This window comes from Nicotiana attenuata, unplaced genomic scaffold (genome assembly GCF_001879085.1).
Source record: "Nicotiana attenuata strain UT unplaced genomic scaffold, NIATTr2, whole genome shotgun sequence".
Taxonomy (NCBI): domain Eukaryota; kingdom Viridiplantae; phylum Streptophyta; class Magnoliopsida; order Solanales; family Solanaceae; genus Nicotiana; species Nicotiana attenuata.
In genome coordinates this window covers 8,096-16,190 of record NW_017672727.1, presented here as the reverse complement: position 1 = coordinate 16,190, position 8,095 = coordinate 8,096, and positions in this window count along the sequence as shown.

The window sequence follows — 8,095 nt, the reverse complement described above, 5'->3', positions numbered from 1 at the left end:
CACAAGCCCGGAGCATATCCTCCAAAATCTGAATAGTCCGCTCGGACTGACCGTCCGTCTGAGGATGGAACGCTGTGCTCAACTGAACCTGGGTACCTAACTCTTGCTGAACCGCTCTCCAGAAGCGCGAGGTAAACTGCGTACCCCGATCCGAAATGATAGATACTGGCACACCATGAAGGCGAACAATCTCCCGGATATAAATCTCAGCTAACCTCTCGGATGAATAGGAGACTGCTACTGGAATGAAATGCGCTGACTTGGTCAGCCTATCAACAATGACCCAAATAGCATCAAACTTCTTCCGAGTCAACGGAAGTCCAGTAATGAAATCCATGGTAATCCTCTCCCACTTCCACTCGGGAAGCTCAATCCTCTGAGACAAACCACCAGGCCTCTGATGCTCATACTTGACCTGCTGACAGTTTAAACACCGAGCCACATACGCAACAATATCCTTCTTCATCCTACGCCACCAATAAAGCTGCCGCAAGTCCTGATACATCTTCGCGGCGCCCGGGTGAATAGAATACCGAGAACTATGGGCCTCCGCTAAGATCAACTCTCGAATCCCATCAACATTGGGCACACAAACTCGACCCTGCAATCTCAAAACACCATCATCATCTAAAGTCACCTTCGTGGCACCTCCACGCTGCACCGTGTCTCTCAGGACATACAAATGGGGACCATCAAACTGCCTATCACGGATACGCTCCAATAGAGAAGAACGAGTGACCGTGCAAGCCAACACTCTGCTAGGCTCAAAAATATCTAATCTCACCAATCGATTGGCCAACGCCTGAATATCTAAAGCAAGCGGTCTCTGGCTGACCGGGATATAAGCAAGACTACCCATGCTGGCAGACTTCCTACTCAATGCATCGGCCACCACATTGGCCTTACCCGGGTGATATAAGATAGTAACATCATAATCTTTCAACAACTCTAGCCATCTCCTCTGCCTCACATTCAACTCCTTCTGCTTGAACAGATACTGCAGGCTCTTGTGATCCGTGTACACCTCACACGTCGCGCCATATAGATAATGCCTCCAAATCTTCAAAGCATGAACAATAGCTGCCAACTCTAGATCATGAACCGGATAATTCTTCTCGTGGATCTTCAACTGTCTCGAAGCATAGACAATGACTTTGCCATCCTGCATCAATACTGCACCAAGCCCAACACGGGAATCATCACAATAGACTGTGTAAGGCCCTGAACCCGTGGGCAAAACCAATACCGGTGCCGTAGTCAGAGCTGTCTTGAGCTTCTGAAAGCTCGCCTCACACTCATCTGACCGTCTGAACTGGGCACCCTTTTGGGTCAACCTGGTCATCGGGGCTGCAATAGACGAAAATCCCTCCACGAACCGACGGTAATAACCTGCTAACCCAAGAAGAAACACTAGTCCTGATAAAACCCTTCTCTAGTAATTCCTGCAACTGGTCCTTTAACTCCTTCAACTCTGGCGGGGCCATGCGATACGGCGGAATAGAAATGGGCTGCGTGCCCGGAGCCAGATCAATACAGAAATCAATATCTCTGTCGGGCGGCATGCCCAGCAGGTCTGAAGGGAAAACCTCAGGGAACTCTCGAACAATAGGAACAGAGTCAATAGAAGGAACCTCTGCGCTGGAGTTGCGAACATACGCCAGATAAGCTAAACACCCCTTCTCGACCATGCGTCGAGCCTTGACATATGTAATAACACTGCGAGTGGCATGAACCGAAGTCCCTTTCCACTCTAGTTGGGGCAATTCTGGCAAAGCCAAGGTCGTGGCGTGACAATCTAAGATAGCATGATACGGGGACAACCAATCCATCCCCAATATAACGTCGAAATCCACCATATCTAAAAGCAGTAAATCAACACGGGTCTCTAGACCCTCAAACACAACCACACAGGAACGATGCACCCGGTCGACTACTATAGAGTCACCGACCGGTGTAGATACATAAACAGGAATGTCCAAAGCATGACTAGACATAGCCAGGCAGGGTGCAAAATAAGACGATACATATGAATATGTAGACCTAGGGTCAAATAGCACTGACGCATCTCTATCACAAACCAGAATAGTACCTGTAATAACGGCATCTGACGACTCGGCCTCTGGTCTAGCCGGTAAAGCATAAAACCGGGGATCAGCCCCACCTCCCTGAACCATGTCTTTGGGACGATCGGCTACCGGCTGACCCCTACCTCTGGCGGTCTGGCCTCCACCTTTAGGGTCTCGACCTCCACCTCTATGATCCCTACCCCTGCCCCTGGCTGGCTGGGCAGGCTGTGGGTCACCTGGTGCCTGAATCATGGGGCGAGGACCCTGCTGCTGTGACTGTGTACCCCTCAATCTCGGGCAAGCTCTCCTGATGTGACCATACTCGCCACACTCATAACATCCCTCTGTACGATGAGACTGGCCCTGACGACCCGAATGACCTCCACGAAAACTCTGAAGAGGCTGTGCACTGATGGGAGCTGGGCGGTACACTGAGGGACTGCTGACCGGAATACTGCCCACGAAAACCACGATCACCTGGGACACCTTGCGAAGCCTGGAGGGCTGCTTGAAAGGGCCTAGAAGACTGACCCCTATCATAAGAATCCCTGCCTCCAGATGAGGCACCATTGAATCGACCTGAGTGACGGGGTCTCTTGTCTGACCTATGACCACCCCCCTGTGGCAGAACCATCTCGATCCTCCGGGCCACATTGACCGCCTCCTGAAAAGTAATGTCACTACCCGCCTCCCTGGCCATCTGAAGACGAATAGGCTGGATCAAACCGTCAATAAATCTCCTCAGCCTCTCCCTCTCAGTGGGAAGTATGACGAGGGCATGGCGAGCTAGATCGATAAACCGGGTCTCATACTGGGTGACAGTCATAGACCCCTGCTGGAGGCGCTCAAACTGCCTCCGATAAGCATCCCTCTGAGTAACGGGAAGAAATTTCTCCAGAAACAACTTCGAAAACTGATCCCAAGTCAAAGGCGGCGACCCTGCTGGTCTGGCTAAACAGTAATCTCTCCACCAAGTCTTGGCGGATCCAGATAGACGAAAAGCCGCAAAATCGACTCCATTGGACTCTTCAAAGCCCATGTTCCGAAGAACCTCGTGGCAGCTGTATAAGAAATCCCGGGGGTCCTCAGAAGAAGCTCCGCTAAATGTAGCAGTGAAGAGCTTGGTGAATCTGTCCAGCCTCCACAAAGCATCTGCGAACATAGTCGCTCCATCACCAGCCTGTGAAACTACCCCCGGCGGAACTGCCACAGCTGTCTGAGCCGGTGGAATCTGAGCCTGGGGAGCTACCTGCTCCAGAGTACGTGCAGCAGGAGTCTGGGCTCCTCCTCCAGCCTGGGAAGTGGCTGGTGCTACAGGAAGCAATCCTGCTCGGGTGACATTCTCCATGAGGCCAACCAACCGGACAAAGGCGTCCTGAAGAACTGGGGTAGCAATAAACCCCTCTGGGACCTGAGCTGGGCCCACCGGAACTGTCTGAGCTGGGGCCGGAACCTCCTCGTCAAGGCCAACCTGAGGGTCCGCCACTGGTGTTGCTGCTGGTGGCTGGGCCCTGCCCCTACCTCGGCCCCTAGCACGGCCACGTCCACTGCCCCTAGTAGGAGCTGCCTGGGGCTCGGACTGCTGATCGGAGGATGAGAAAGCGCGTGTTCTCGCCATCTACGAAAGAACAGAGTGGAAATTTAATCAGCGTTTAAGAAACCAAATCGCACGACAAGAAAGAACAAATGAGAGATTTTTCCTAACTCAATAGACTCTGGGGAACAAGTACAGACGTCTCCGTACCTACCCCTCAGACTCTACTAAGTTTGTCCGTGAGTTGTGAGACCTATGTAACCTAGTGCTCTGATACCAACTTGTCACGACCCGGATTTTCCCACCATCAGAGTCGTGATGGCGCCTACTCGTGGTAGCTAGGCAAGCCAACTTAATTACCTTTCCATCACAAGCAATTATCTTTAACAGTTTATAACAACAATATAGAACATAAAGTCTAATAAGAACAATAGCGGAAGTCTGTCTTAAAATGATGAATTCAAAACGCGGAATAGTCAAAAATAACCTCTACCCAAGATTTGGTGTCACATTACTCACGAACAACTAAGGATAAACTAAATACAAAGGTCTGAAAGAAATATAACAGTTGTCTGTCTCGAAACAAGGAGGCAACAGTCTAAAAGAAAACAATGAGAAGAGACGCCGGGCCTGCGGACGCCTGCAAGGCTACCTCAGTCTTGTGAATATGAATCGACTGCTTCCGAACTACTGCTGTTGCTGTTCCTAAAAATCTGGACCTGTGCAAAAATGCACAAAAGTGTAGCATCAGCACAACCGACCCCATGTGCTGGTAAGTGTCTAGCCTAACCTCGGCGAAGTAGTGACGAGGCTAGACTGGACACCACATAAACCTGTGCAGTTATAGATATACAGCGGAAATCGAATACCAAGCAATTACCAACATGGGAGGGGAAACATGCTATGGGGAGTTACAATAATAACAACAATCCAGAGTACAACTAAAGCAACTTAGGTTCACAGTGAACAAGGAATCAATACTCAAATGTAAACACACAGCCTCAATAATTGTTGCGGCGTGCAACCCGCTCCATGATTACCATTGTTGCGGCGTGCAACCCGCTCCACAATATCCTTGTTGCGGCGTGCAACCCGACCCATATCACTTATCATATATCATTGTTGCGGCTCGCAACCCGATCCTCATATATTATTATTGCGGCGCGCAACCCGATCTTCAACATCATTGTTGCGGCGCGCAACCCGATCCTCAATATCATTTAACAGTCTGACTTCCCAAACAACAGTCACAATTAAGGGGCATAAAATAAGCAAATATTTGACAACCATCCCGGCAAGGGAAAGAATCCAACAAGTTCAACCAAACGTCCCGACAAGGGAATAATCAACAATGCTTTCTCTTTCTTACTTTCCTTATCTTATAATTCACTTTACTATTTTGAGCCAACGCTCCAAAGAATCAAGTCATTTCGTATACTTCCAATATTCATATCACAATTCGAGCCAATGCTCCAGGAATCAAATGATCCTATTACAGTTCACATGTTATTCACAACATATAGAAATCCTCCAATAAACACGGAGTTCACAACCAAATCATGATAATCACATTATAAGACTCGCGGTCATGCTAGACACCAATGTATAAATACTCGTCACCATGCCTATACATCGTACTTGATCACATAGCAATTAGCAACAAGACTCAACTCCTATTCTCTCAAGCTAGGGTTAAACCAAACACTTACCTCGGTCCCAAGAATAGCAATCAACCTTCAAAGACCGCCCTTCCTCTAAAATCCGACTCCGAAACAGTGATATCTAGGCATGATTAATTCAATAATATCAATAAAGACTCAAGGGCAACATCCCATAGCCTAGATATGAATTTTCTAGCATTCTTCCAAAATACCAAAATTAGACACCGGGCCCACATGGTCCAAACTCTAGGCTCGGACCAAAACCCGATCACACATAACCCCACGAGTGCAAATATATAATTTGTTTTAAGATTCGACCCCAAATTGAGGTTGAATCACCCAAAATTCCCAAAAACCTAACTCTACCCAAAACCCTTAATTTCTACTTTGATTTCATGATTTAGGGATAGGAAATTAGTAATTAGATGAAGAAATAATGAGGGAATGATGTTAAGATTACTTACCCAAAGAGTTATGGAGGAAGGAGAGCTTGAATTTCGTCCATGGAGGGTTTAAGAGAAGAGCTCGTGTGAAAAAAAATGAGAAATCCCGTGCTACTGTTCTGTTTTTAACTTAAAAATTCGCTGGGCAAAATTGCCCTACGCGATCGCGGAAATAGGGATGCGATCGCGAAGGGTACCACTGACTGGTCATCGCGATCGCGTGGAGGGTTACGCGATCGTGTAGAAGAACTACTGGGGGTCCAAGGATTTGGCTTACGCGATCGCATGGTTCAAGACGCGATCGCGAAGGAAGACGACTCAGTGCTATGCGATCGGGTGGGGAAGAGCGCGATCGCGAAGAAGGAAATCCCTGTGTAAAAATTGCAGAAAATCTGATATCATCCTAAGTCCAAAACCACCCCGAACACCTCCGAAAACACTCCCGAGCCCTCGGGGCTCCTAACCAATCACACACCCTAACTCAATAACATCTTACGAACTTACTCGAGCGATCAAATCGCCAAAATAACCGCAAAATCATTGGATCAAGCCTCAAAATCATCATTTCCTTTCAAACTTTAGATATTTAGGTCCGAAACACGTCAAACGACGTCCGATTTCGACCAAACTTTACAGAAAGCGCTTAACACATATTTAAGACTTGTACCGGGCGTCGGAACCAAAATACGAGCCCGATACCACAGTCTTTTAATCAATTTTCATTTCCATTTTCCTTAATAACTTCCGAAAAACAATTTCACAGAAAAATTTATTTCTCGGGCTCTAGACCTCGGAATTCGACTCCGGGCACATGCCCGAGTCCATATTTTTCTACGGACCTTCCGGGACCATCCAATCTCGAGTCCGGGTCCGTTTACCAAAAATTTTGACCGAAGTCAACCTTAAACATATTAATATCAAAATTCTTCAAATTTTTCACAGAATTCACATATTTTAACATAAAAGCTTTTCTGGCTACGCGCCCGGACTGCGCACGTAAATCGAGGCAAGTAAAAATGAGGTTTTCAAGGCCTCGGAAGCACAGAATGAATGAGGAAACAGGTGATGACCCTTTGGGTCGTCACAGTACCGGAGTGTACCGTCATATGCATTGCATTGCACTCATGCATTTGTTCCTATTTGTATTATTTGTCATGACATTCCAGCACTCGCATTTCATTGGCTTCCATGCTATTTCTTGCACTGTTTACCTGGTACCCTGGTGTTATCATTTAATGGAGTGTTGTGCCCGAGGGGCTGACTTATGTGCTGTCTTGCACTATCTGTTTCGCATTCATTTGCTTAACTGTTGGAAAAAGACATTTTCGAAAGAGGTTTTTAAACTGAGCCCAGATATTTCTAAAGATTATACGGTTTCACTGTTTTCTCAAAGGGTTACACTGTTCTATATAGCATTATGGCTTGCTTTACGTGGTTTCTTGCTGCTCAGTTATTATTTACCTTTATTACTCACTGAGTTGGAGTACTCACTTTACTCCCTGCACCTCGCGTGCAGATGCAGGTATTGGTTTACCCGGTAGCGGGTTTGAGCTGGTTGAGGATTTGCTATCGTAGCTGAGCAAGGTGGCCAGCGTTCGCAGCACCGGATTTCTTTCTTTTGATTCCAGATTGTATTCTATGTACTACATGCTTTGTAGTTGTATCAAAGATCCTTCTAGATGCTCGTGACTTGTGACACCCCGATTTCGGGCTGAGTCGGGATGGGTTCTCTGTTTTTATCACGTTTATTCCGAAATATGATTTCATGATCTATGATTCAGACTTATTCATGCTAAGTAACTGTTAAAAGAGGCGTTGTTGTTCTGTTCACTGGCCTTGTCTTCATGAGAGGCGCCATCACGACCGGGTTTTGGGGAATTGGGTCGTGACAAAAGATCTAACAACGGATGTAAGAGCGTCGCCTTACATCGGAGATGAACACTGAAATAGAAATTAAATTCGAAGTAAGTGCTCAAAATGGCAGAGTCTCGTGCTGATAACGTGTTATAAAATAAAGACTGTAAAGTAAATAAATCGAAGACAAGTATAGAGAGAGATTGATCTTATTCAACTTCAAACTGATGTACATAATGAACTGAAATCTCTTCTATTTATAGAAGAAAGGAAGCTGCTGTGTAAGCTGCTACTGCAAGCTGCTGTGTAAGCTAGTACAAGCTGCTGTGTAAGCTGCTACTACAAGCTGCTGTGTAAGCTACTACAAGCTGCTGTGTAAGCTAGTACAAGCTAAGCTGCTTCTGTATCAGATATAGATAATCTTCTGCCGGGGGTAATCTTTACCCATAACGGAGTACCGAAATAATAAGCTTCTTCAGGAAGCTTATTTATGACGGAGTAATAAATGAACATCCATAATATATATATATTTATAAC